Raw genomic sequence first — 12000 nt, forward strand, 5'->3', positions numbered from 1 at the left:
AAATAACTTAATTTCCAGTGATAAAATTTATATCTATTACCTATTTGAGAAAAACAACGAGGCACTGATTGTATATTGCATATGTACGGTACAACTGTGATATCTTTCTAATCTTATATTAATGTAAATAGACTTTGTATATAAAGGGTCCCTTTTTGACTTTTCAATCCCTTTTGTACGACAATATTTCAAATAACTGCAGAAACGCTAATTTATTTATTTTTTAATCAGTTCATCAATCATTATTGCAGCAGATTTCAGACGATATCTAGTTTATAACGCGCCATTCGACGTGTTTTAGCGGTTTATCGCCTGCATTTAGAGATATATTTTTGTGATTACTATACGACTCAAAACATTCATTAAATCATATTTAGCTGTTATTTGTTATTAATTTCATTCGAATAGAAACAATAAAAACACAACTCAACGAATTTTGTGGAAGTATGTACTTGACCTCATCTACTCAGTAAAATTTCAATTTGATTTGTCTCTCTCTGTATCCACTCCTGAGAAAAAAGATCTTGATTCTTGACGAGCCGGAGCGACTTGTTCCATTTTATCTAACTTAATAATTAATTTTGGATTAAAAAGCTGATGGTTAACTATATGTACCTACATTCTTCTATAAAGTTACATCTTCTTTCTTGATATTGGAAATAGAAAGAAAAGGTAAATGTCTAGTTGATGGCCCCCACCCCTTTGGGTGGTGGATGGGATCGAAAAGGAGGTTTCCCCCACCACTGTACCATAAAAAGATCGCGGTGGTCTCACCCCCATTAAAAGTTATGAGGTTAGATGGGGGTGGGGGTAGGGGGGATCGAAAGAGGGTGGTCACCTGAGTAAAACCTCATAAAAAATTTGTGGCGGTCTCACCCCCATAAAAAGTTATGGGGGTTGAAAGTTGATTATTTTGACAATTTTCATACACTATAATTCAATAAAAAAATTATTTTCAAGCGGGTGGAAGTGGGGATCGAATGAGGGTGGTCACTTGAACAAAACCCGATAACCTAACCTAACCTACCCTATTGATAAAGATATTTAAATAATGTTTTATATAACTTTCTCAATATTTTTATGTATTTTTCATTAGTTTTACCTTTGAATATTGTTTAAGAATGACTATATAAATATTTACATGCCTAGAAATGTATAAAAATTGGCATATTTATTAACTTCGAATCCCTATAACTTTTTATGGGGGTGAGACCGTCATGAACTTTTTATGGTACAGTGGTGGGGGAGACCTCCTCTTTCGATCCCCCCATCCCCATCCCCGAAAGAAAATTGCGTTATCTCTCTGGATGATTGTTTAATATTCTGAATGAGCGAACAAATGTCGGTTATGGAACTACAAACGCGGCCTGTTCACAACTCAATTGATTTTCCTTGTGCCAAATTGAATGGATGTAGTCTTGTGAACGCGTGTTTACGTGGCCTATATTGCATTCGAAGTTCCTGGTACAGAATCGGTAGCAACATCGACAACAGCTAGTGCTGGTCCACCTACGTATACCTACATTAAACTGTAGAATGGTAGGTAGGCAGCAGGTAGCTTGTGGCCGGGGCAACAGAATTGCAACAGGCATTACCAGAGGCGTTATCATGAAACTTATGTGAGAGTCAAGGATCAAAATTAAAGAAAAAGGAAAACCATAAGGTATCATCGTATCAAGTAGGAGGTACTGATGACTACATGTTGATGCAAAGTATAGTGGGAAGATATGATAGAAGATCATTAGGAATCGAATGAAATATTGAAGATGAAGATAGCAAAATGAAAAAAATTACATGAAAATTTGGATAAACTAAGCAAAGCTGGAGCCCGGAGTAGAACCGGTGTCATCCCGAATGCTAAGCTAGATAGTGTTGATGTAGTAAGTCTCATGTAGCTACTGAGCTTCGGTTTAAAGGGTTACAGAGAAATTGAGAATAAAAACGAATGATTGTTTTTGGAGTGTGTGATACAAAATTTGTTCATTATCTTCATAATATGTGGAGGGTGTAGTTCGAAGAGTGGTTGACAATTCTTTTCTACCCTGAGCCAATCTTCGCATTTTTTTAAGACAAGAGCCTCTGACATCTCTAGCAATCTTCTAATAATAAGTCTTTAATTAGCCCTTCGTCTCTCAGAATGTGCCCTAGCATATTTCGTCAGCTTAACTTCCCATGCGTCAAAAATCTTAACTAGAATTGTACAGAGTAGGATGGAAAAAAGGGCGGAAGAACTGTAAGCAAGATAAGTTGCTAGGACACCATCTCAGGCATGAAGGTCTAGTCAGAGACATATTAGAGACAGAAACAGGAGTTAGGAGGGGTAGAGGTAGACCTAGATTAGATAACTGTTCGGAAATAGTTAATGATGTGGGTTATTCTAGTTTGAGGATAGGAAGGAGTGGAAGTGCGTGTACAACCAGTCTTAGGACTGACGACGTTATGACGATCCGATTGCGATTTTTCGTTGATGTCCTTTAGGCGAGTAATTTGTGTTAGGGAATAACTTTGGATACGACACTGTGAAAATAGTTGAATATATGGAAAAGGAAAATTCGAGTGAAAGAGAGGAAAATAGGGCGAATGAGAGTGGGGTTTGCCCGTGACACGATATTAACCCACTTTCCATCTATCTACTCTCGTGCGCCGCGAGAAACGGATTTTAACGGCTGCGGCGTATCTTCATTTACTCCCTGTGCCCATGCACCGGCGGAACAAGCCAACTACTAATCGGAAAGTTTATATTTTATACGATGGCACCCAAAACGTGCTGAATTTACTCGAATTTTGGGAGCATAAGGAAAATTATGACTTCTAATTTCACGAAACGGATTAAGAGAAACGTAATTGACGGGGATGCTTCTAATTCATTTACGTATTTTAGGGGAAATCATCAAGGTTTTTGCCTATAATTGTCACAAACCTTTACATTCGTCTTAATGCAATTGAAACTTTTGTTTGTGTGCAATTTTCAAATCACCACATAGTATAAAACAAAGTCGCTTTCCCGCTGTCTGTCCCTATGTATGCTTAAATCTTTAAAACTACCCAACGGATTTTGATGCGCTTTTTTTTAAAAGATAGAGTGATTCAAGAGGAAGGTTTATATGTATAATACATGCATAATATAGCAGGGAAACACTGATAATTTTAGAGGTTTCTAATGTGATGTCGTAAATAAACACATTTTTTGCGCTTACATTGCAAACGCTGGCTGAACCCTACGAGATCAAACTAATGTACTACGATATTGTACATCTTAAAAGTGTCTATATAAAGACATTCTGTAGTATATTTAGTATGTTCAGGGGGTATTTTTGAAGATTTCCCCTTTTCGATAATAATCTAAACAAAACAAAAATATATTTAGTATCAACATTGCACCCGTGCGAAGCTGGGGCGGGTTACTAGTAAATAATGAACGAAAGCTTTAATAACATCAAGTTTGATAATTTTGATGGCGCAATTCCAAAAAGAAGACTGAGAAGAGTCTTCCGCCTTATTCTCCGGCTCTACACTGAAGTTTAGGTCGAAGGAAAGAAAAGTTTCTTTTTTGTTAAACCAAGGGTGCCTTTGGTTGGTCGATATTATTATGTTTTAGGTGTATTAGATTGCACGCCTATTATACGTACATATATTATAAGCTAGATATTCACAAAGTTCACTTGGTTGTTCAAAATTTCAGCGAGCGTGAATTACCTTGTTCATTCTTCACCTTTGAACTGTGCATAAATATTATAAATTAATAATAATAATGCAAAGATATAGTAGGTACATTAATGTGTTCGTTGCGAACTTTACGAGAAATTCACAAACAAAACGGCGTTGGAGGTGTTGCTAGGTAACAAGTTGTATGTAGGTAGGTACATTGCAGGCAACGATGGATTTCTTCTAAATATTTATGACACAGAAAACACGTAAAAATCATTGATACGAAAAGAATGAAACAAATAGATACAGATGATTTTTTGGATAAAGAAGAAACACAACAGATGAGAATATTGTTCATTGAATTTTATGTTTCTTTTTATAATAATAAAATAATTCGAAGTGGTCTGTATTCTGTCGAAACTGCCAGACGCTGATCGCGATTTCGAACTTTTTGGATCTCATCAGCGCGTCGCAGACAGCTCCGACAGAACACAGACCAACTTTTACCTGCTGTCTTAACAGCGCGTTTTAGAAAATATCACAAATGGCCCGGTAAACGCCATCTGCCGTGCCATTTGTGGTATTTTCTCATATTCCAACTTATTTCACGAAATACTGTGGTTATCAGTAAATACCAGAAGATGGCGCTATATGATCAACAACCTGCTTTTATGCAGCAGCAGTTTTAGATTGATTATACAAATACAGAACTAATTACGGTTTTTGTAATTTGTTATAAGTTATTATGAGTACTTGCTATAAGTTCTTATCAATTTCAGTTTAATAAATGCGTGCCCATAAACTGTAGAATGTTTTTGATAATTGCAGTTGTTTGATTACAAAAACAAATTAAGTTGGTGCCGCGCTAGACGTTGCTTTTGTAGCAATTATTATCGTGCAGTCGTGTGCCACTTTTGCTCTGCGTAGGTAACAAATTAAGTAGTGTTCTTTGAAAATGTGCCAACTGTTACTCGACGTTCAAAAGAGAGCATACAATTGAATATGTAATTCTAAAGGTGTTTCACAATCGGAAAAAGAAAACTTCTAGCAATTCAGGATTTCGAATTACTTTGTAGAACACAGCACGACATCGCGTTTAAAAGCTGACATGTCAATAAATTATTGACAGTGTATTACTTACTATATGTATTTCATGATAGAACTAACATTAAGAAAAGTAAATGCTCAAGCCTTTGTATTTGACATCATAGTTGTCGGTGGTTTTAAATCCAATAGAGGTCCATCTTCAATATCAACTGAAATGCCTAGTAAATTTATTTCTGCTGGGATGTCATTTTTACAAATTCGGGTCTAAATTGTAATTTTTATTATTTTCGCTTACGAAGCAACGGGATAGTGGGATAAATTGTAAATATCGCTTTAATATTTAAGTAAATTTTCCTTTTTCATTTTCTCTGTGATGACATATCGCAGTATGTTATTTTTATTTGGATAAATTTATGATTGCACGCTTCATAGTTCACATCCTTGACGTTATAACTCCAGGATAACAGAATTACTCTGAGTTTAGACCGATGCATTTGCCTGACGCAGTTGGTGGCATTGCGACGCTAGTGCCGACGGCGTCTGTAATACGATGAAGATTGCCCATGACACATGACCCATCATCAGCCCTACTGCGCTATGTTGCGGTATATTTCCATTTGGATCTACGCTTACATTAGGATTGCAAATTAATAGTTTTCGAAGGCAAATTATAATGTTTACCGGGTAAACTTGATTTGCCACGTAGTTGATGCTGCAAGCTGATCGTAGAAAATTACACTGATTCACGTCGCATTTCCACGTTTAAAATTATTCTGTTATTGATACATACGTTTTTATAATACATTAGTAGTTATTTTGTTTCAGTACTAAAATAAATAAAATCACAACATTTATCTAACGAAATTAATTAGGTATATCGTGAAACCCTTATGACGACATAGGTTTATTTTTACGTTGAACATTTTCATCTTTTCAAACTTTTATTTTAAGTAGTTCATAGACCTAATGTGTATGTTTGGAGCACGGCGTTGTACGGGTGCGAAACATGGATAGTGGGCGCGGCGGAAAAGAAAAGGTTAAAAGCGTTCGAAATGTGGTGTTATAGGCGGATGATGAGGATATCGTGGGTAGAAAAGGTTAGAAATGAAGAGGTATTGGAAAGAATAGGAGAACAGAGGGCTCTATGGAAGTCAATAAAAAATAGGCGAGATAGGTTGGTAGGTCACCTTCTCAGGCATGAAGGTCTAGTCAGAGACATATTAGAGGCAGAAACAGGAGTTAGGAGGGGTAGAGGTAGACCTAGATTAGATTACTGTTCGCAAATAGTTAAGGATGTGGGCTGTTCTAGTTTTAGAGAAATGCGAAGTTTAGCTCAGGATAGGAAAGAGTGGAGGTACGTGTCCAACCAGTCTTAGGACTGACGACCTTATGATGATGATGAGACCTTATACTAATTAGCAAGCTAGTTGTTTTGGTAGAAGTATTACATAATCGGTAAACTAGTTAAATGCGTTAGTTAATTAGCTTGCATCTTCTATATGTATATAGTTTTTAAGCTAATTGGACGGTACAGAAGCTTATCCAAAATCTTTTTAATGAAAAGGTGATGTTCTGCAAAGAAAATTGTATTAGTTACTTCTTTATATATTAACCAATAAATTGGTCGTTTTGCACTAGTGGATATTTAGTTTATTAATTTTTAATGCAAAGTACATACATATAAAATTATTTTGTGGAAAATTTAATTTAACTTAAGTAAATTCAAATGGTTGATAACGTCTAAGTTTTTAGAAAAACAGGTACAGAGACGAATCTTTTAAATTGTGAGGAAAGAGAATGGCGCAAATCCATTCACTTAATTGTGACAACGATGTAGCTAACGCTAGAGGAAAATTTCATGAGAAAGTTTCATTAGCTTTAAAATCCTCGTTGATTATGTCGGAAGGCGTCGTTTTTAAATTGACGCTAAGCGTTGCATTGTAGAACTGATGTTGTTTTGTATTTTTTAATAAAAACGGAGCATCCGTTTTAGGTCACATTAAATTAACGAAAAAGAAAAACTGATTCGATAAATGGAAAGATAATAATTAGTAATACGAAGTAATGTAAATTGTTATATTAGCAATATATTAGGATTGTGTTATTGTATTCTGCAAGTAACAACAACAAATTTCGTTGTACATAATGTACAGATATGTTTAAGTAAATGTACCTGCTTATTAATTTATGCAAATATCACAGGCTTTTCAGTTTTCCATCTTTTATGTTTAAAACGGAAAACTCAGAAGAAAACGATTGAAATGAATTTGGATAAGTACGATTGCAGAAAATCAATTACTTCGACTGGAGCATTGTTCATTATGTCTAGGTATAGGTACAGTTAGATGCAAATAATTTGTACTACAACTTCAGCACTGCATTTAATTGATTAGATTTTCAAAAGTTTGGGTTGTTTTTGTGACAATATGAAGCAACAAGTTTGGGAGATAGTGCTGATAGAGTATCAGTAAATTGGTAACTTTTGAAGTGAAAGTTTACGATTTCTCTTAGCTATACAGGTGCCATTTCCGTTGCATGTTGCGCGCGCAACTTCATTTACAGCCTGTGCATACGATTTCCGTTGCATGTTATAATTTTACATTCTACGCGCTAAAACATTTAGAAATTAAATGAGTAAAAATAGGTTAAATTGACTGACAAGAATTAATTTATTCGAATTTGTGGTCCAACGTTTCGGTTTTAAAAATAATTTTCCATCAATTTTACTATTGTTTATATGCCCGATTTTGGATTGTTCAGTTCATAGGAGCTTTTTGGGGTAGTATATTATTATAGCATATATACAGATACGTAGATTTTTAGTGTTAACAAAGAATTATCACCACCTTTCTTAGGAATTTCTATAGGAATTATTACATAGGAAAATGAGAACTGCAAGGAGATGTAAAATTAAAAAACTGAATGTCGCCTTCAATACGTAAAGGATAAATAGAGATTGAAAGGATAATATAAAAAATGGGTTACAAATGTTGATGATGGTTTTATTTACGACCGACAGGTCGAGCTGTCACAGCGTTGAATTATTTCTGATGTATCTTTTCACCTACTATTCCGGCGCGACGTCGACGCCGTTATCATATTTAGATGAGGAAAGCTCAAGGCCTAAAAATTGCAGGTGAAGACGTACCTAGACGAATGTACATAGGTAGATACCTGTGTATATAAACGTGTTTATATAACAGATGTATGTGTGTGGCCAAACGAAAGGTTCAAGCAAGCGCGTCAGGCACCTGTTATCCGGGACAACAGTCGTCGCGCAGCCCCTAGACCAAAGCGTCGGGACGCGGTATTTCGGCGTTCGCAACAGGTAGCCCTACGGTGCATGTGCGCGAGCCGTTCGCTTCTAGTCCGACCTACGGTGGCAGTTAATTAATTTCTTAATTACTGTGCGTTCTTTGGCTTGCTTTTTACTCGTTTTTTCTTTGTGAATTTTGTTCGAGTGACAACTGAGTAGAGAAAGTGACGCGACGGCAGTTTTTGGACAGTTTTGGGTGAGTTAGTTGAATCAAAAAACGCACTCGTCAACTCACTGTAATCATTCACTTTCTTTTTTTTTTTAGTTTTATTTTAATCATCAAAACACAATAAACTCAAGGAATGAAATTTTTTAAAGTGGGTACAATAAATATTTAAGATAAAATTATTGATATGATAACTGCAGCGTTGACCGCTTCTAAAGTGTCTGCTACATACAATTTACTTTAAAATAATAGTTGGGACTTATTATATTATAGATATTTAAATGTTACTGTTTATTATAAATTGCCCAATTGGCAACAATTTAATACACAAATTAAATAAATATTCTCCGAAAAAAGTTGAACCGAGGGCAAACCAAAGTTATTCTGGCGTTCAAATCCCTGCGGAAATTTGTCGAGAAGTAATATATGAAATAATGTGCCTTGAAGAATAAAAGGATAATATGCTAACTACAAAAATAAGGCTTTTTGTAACTGAATTCCATATAGTACCTTTTTTTTTAAGTTATTTTAGCCAGCAGTATTTATGATACAAAATAAATCAGTTATAATTTCTAAAGCTATTGTAGTCTATGAATAAAATACGAGATTTTGCCATGAAATTTTTAAAAGCATACTTTTAACAGTCTTAGGTTAGGTTGGGTTATTATCTCTGATGATAAACCGTAGTAGAAACTGTAGTATTTGTGTTCACATTCGTATCAAGTTTTCGGTAAATTGAACATGCAATGTATATTCCGAGAAGGAAATCTTCTTGGTTACATCGATGCCACTGCAGTTAATGCATTCTAAATGAGTCGATAGATTTCCTACATCATCGCGATTATGCTCCGACGGAGTTTGTAATCTCAAGAAATTAACATTATCTCTGTGTAATATAATTCTCAGTTAAGTGAACATTAAGAATACGTTCTTCATATTATCAACATTAGGTACTAAAAACTAAATTCCAATTGTACCATTTAACCAAAATTACTCAACAAAATAACGTCAACGACTGAAGCAAACGAGTAAAAGAGAAAAGATCGTTGAATGATGTATTCAGATCTGTGTTGTCCTGAAATTTTAAACACATTAATTCAGATTTCTGTAGATCTGTGATCGTGGTGTCGCGATTTTGACGATCGATCTCCATAGATCATCAGTTTCTAAGGTCTCCCACTCAGAAAGATCTACGAATACCTGAAGATTTTTCGGATTTACATGGAACTTTACATCGACTTACTAATATCTCAACTAATTTAGAATTGGTGATTGCAAAGGTAATTTACCTTATCCATTAATGTAGGAGATGACATGTCCAACCATTTTTTTAATGGTAAAAATTTGGTTAAAAATGGTTAAAAAATCGTATAATATTAACTTAGAAAAAAGTTTCCGTTTGTTTTGAAACGTTTTTATTCAAAGGAAATGAAACATTAAAATTCAATGAGAAATTGTAACAGATGTAGATATTAATGCACGAACATTAAAAATACAATGAATAATTTCCTAAAGTCGCTCGACGTTCGGTCGTTTGAATGCAGTAAATAATAAAGCAGCACATTCTTATAATAATGTAAACAAATCGATAACAAGCATATGTTATATGTACGTATACCAGAATTTAATGTAAGATGAAGTAAATATTTGCATTTTCTGTCTTCAGCATTTCTTAAAGTTTTAGCTTTTTAAATATAAACTTGTTTAAACTTCGCGAAAATCCTTCGTGGAAGAAAGATGCCTTAAGGATATAATGTATATGTGTATACTTACCTATATTTTGTTTACACATCTCTTTTTCTCTCATCTGTCTCTCGAATTCCGGATCAGAGATTGCCGCTAAATATGAATTACTTTCCCTCAGAGGAAAACTAATTACTGTTGAAATTAAATTTAATTATAGAATATTTCCAAAATGTATTTGGGCCGCTTTGTTGAATTTATTCAGTCGTGACTTCAATAATGTAAAACATAAACCACTTGTTATTTGGATTATCGAACAACTAATTGTTTTTAATCAGATAATTGGAAAACGAGTAAAATTACAGTGGCGCAACAGGTACCTGTAGGAAAGGGCAACAAAAATTTGTTTATTTTTGTCACCATTACGGTCTTCATGGCGGGTATGTTACAGGAAATCTTATATTTTAAATAATCGAGGAAAACAAACCTATTTCCCTATTCCTAAAAAAATAGGGGTAGTTGTTATTCAAGTTTGAAGGTTAAACACATATTTTATTAAACGATTCAATTATTTAATATTACATACGTTCACAGCATTGTTAAGATAACGTGTCAATATGGTAGGGGTGTTTGTTTTCTTATTCTTTCAATAAGCGTTACATATTTAATTTAGTCTTTTTAGGATACTGACACATATCGACAAGAACATCAAAATCAATACAGTAGACAGCAGATACATATTTAGCTACAGTATTCAAACAGACAATGCGATTTAATCATGAATTTTCCATTAGATACTAAAAGTTTCTTACTTGGTTTTGGAATCGTTCTAATTCGAGTGCTCTAAATAACGGATGGATCCATTTCACTGAGTGTAAGATCTGTTCTTTCTTTTTTAGTTATCTGTCTCCCAAAAGGAAAAATAAAGGTAATAGATAAACACAATAAGAATCAATAGGAAACATTGTACCTGAAAAAAGCATTAAAAATTTTAGGATATTCGTATTAGTACAGCAGAATCCGCTTATAATGACATCGAAGGGAAATGACAAACACGCCACACTAAGCGGGCGTCATACAAAGCAAAGTCTTAGAAAATAAAGAACTTTCTATTTTGGTTAGTTATTTAGTTTAATAGAGAGAAAAACTACAAACTGTATATATTTATTAACAGAAAAAGAAAAAGAACGATGAATTGTAATATCAATATACATAGGAAGGGTCAGAAAAATGAACGAAAATGTTATTATTAATCAATTGGGTGACTATAGCCGGATATTATTTCTTGAGAATCAGTCATAATAAACGATATGTCATTTTAAACGGAGTCATTATATCCAAACGAGGTATATCGTTTTTCGGGTGTTAGGATTTGAAATATCATTAAAAGTTGCTTAACTTTATTAAAAACGAAGAAAAAAATAATTTGTTTTTGCTAAAACGTATCTATAAGAGTCTAATGTGGCATTGGACATTGGACGTTCAATACCTTTTTCGTGTGTATTTAGTTACCTACAACACTACCAAAATTTATGAAGCTTTTCGTACATTAGTTATAAGCTGGAGCTTTCGGGATGGTCTTCAAGGGTTATTAGATTTTCTGTTATTTCTTTTGTAAAAGCGTTGCGAACACTCGCGATGGCTAACGATGCAGTGGGTAGAGAAAAACAAGAGTCGCATGTGTGACAAAAAACTCTGTTGTTTTAATTAGTTTCTAAATTAGTTTTCATTTTTCCGTCAATTATTATTTCTTTTTAGTACTTAAAATTATCTACCCATTTTTACCATAAACTCATGGAAACCATATATATTATGTCGAAATATATTGTATGTACTATGAAGCCAGTATGAATTATTTTGAAGGGGTGAAAAATTTTTAAAATGATACAAGCTGTGTAGAATGCGTCAATGACGCAAATGCAATCTACCAATAATAATTTTACAGTAGGTATGTATGTTTTTGTTACCATTTTGAGCCTTAACTACTCTACCGATATTCATTAAATTTATCACACACTTTGTCAGTAGTACAGGAAAGGATATAGAGTATCTTTTATTCAGAAAAAATCTGTTGTCTGTAAAGTCGGTTTACTGACGATAGTTGAACGTGACAACGTCATAAGAAAATACTGATGGAATG

The 12000-nt window shown here is 34.1% G+C and overlaps 1 protein-coding gene across 1 annotated transcript in view; it reads left to right on the forward strand.

The window, feature by feature from the left end:
- Positions 1-8062: 8062 nt before the first annotated feature.
- The window catches only part of LOC108732973 (SCY1-like protein 2), a 104585-nt gene continuing 100647 nt past the window's right edge, over positions 8063-12000 (forward strand). Inside the window, exon 1 of the mRNA XM_025981151.1 lies at positions 8063-8207. The gene's annotated coding sequence lies outside the window, so the exon portion shown is untranslated. The remainder of the gene's footprint in view (positions 8208-12000) is intronic.

Source organism: Agrilus planipennis, unplaced genomic scaffold (assembly GCF_000699045.2).
Source record: "Agrilus planipennis isolate EAB-ADULT unplaced genomic scaffold, Apla_2.0 scaffold1, whole genome shotgun sequence".
In the NCBI taxonomy this organism is placed as follows: Eukaryota; Metazoa; Arthropoda; class Insecta; order Coleoptera; family Buprestidae; genus Agrilus; species Agrilus planipennis.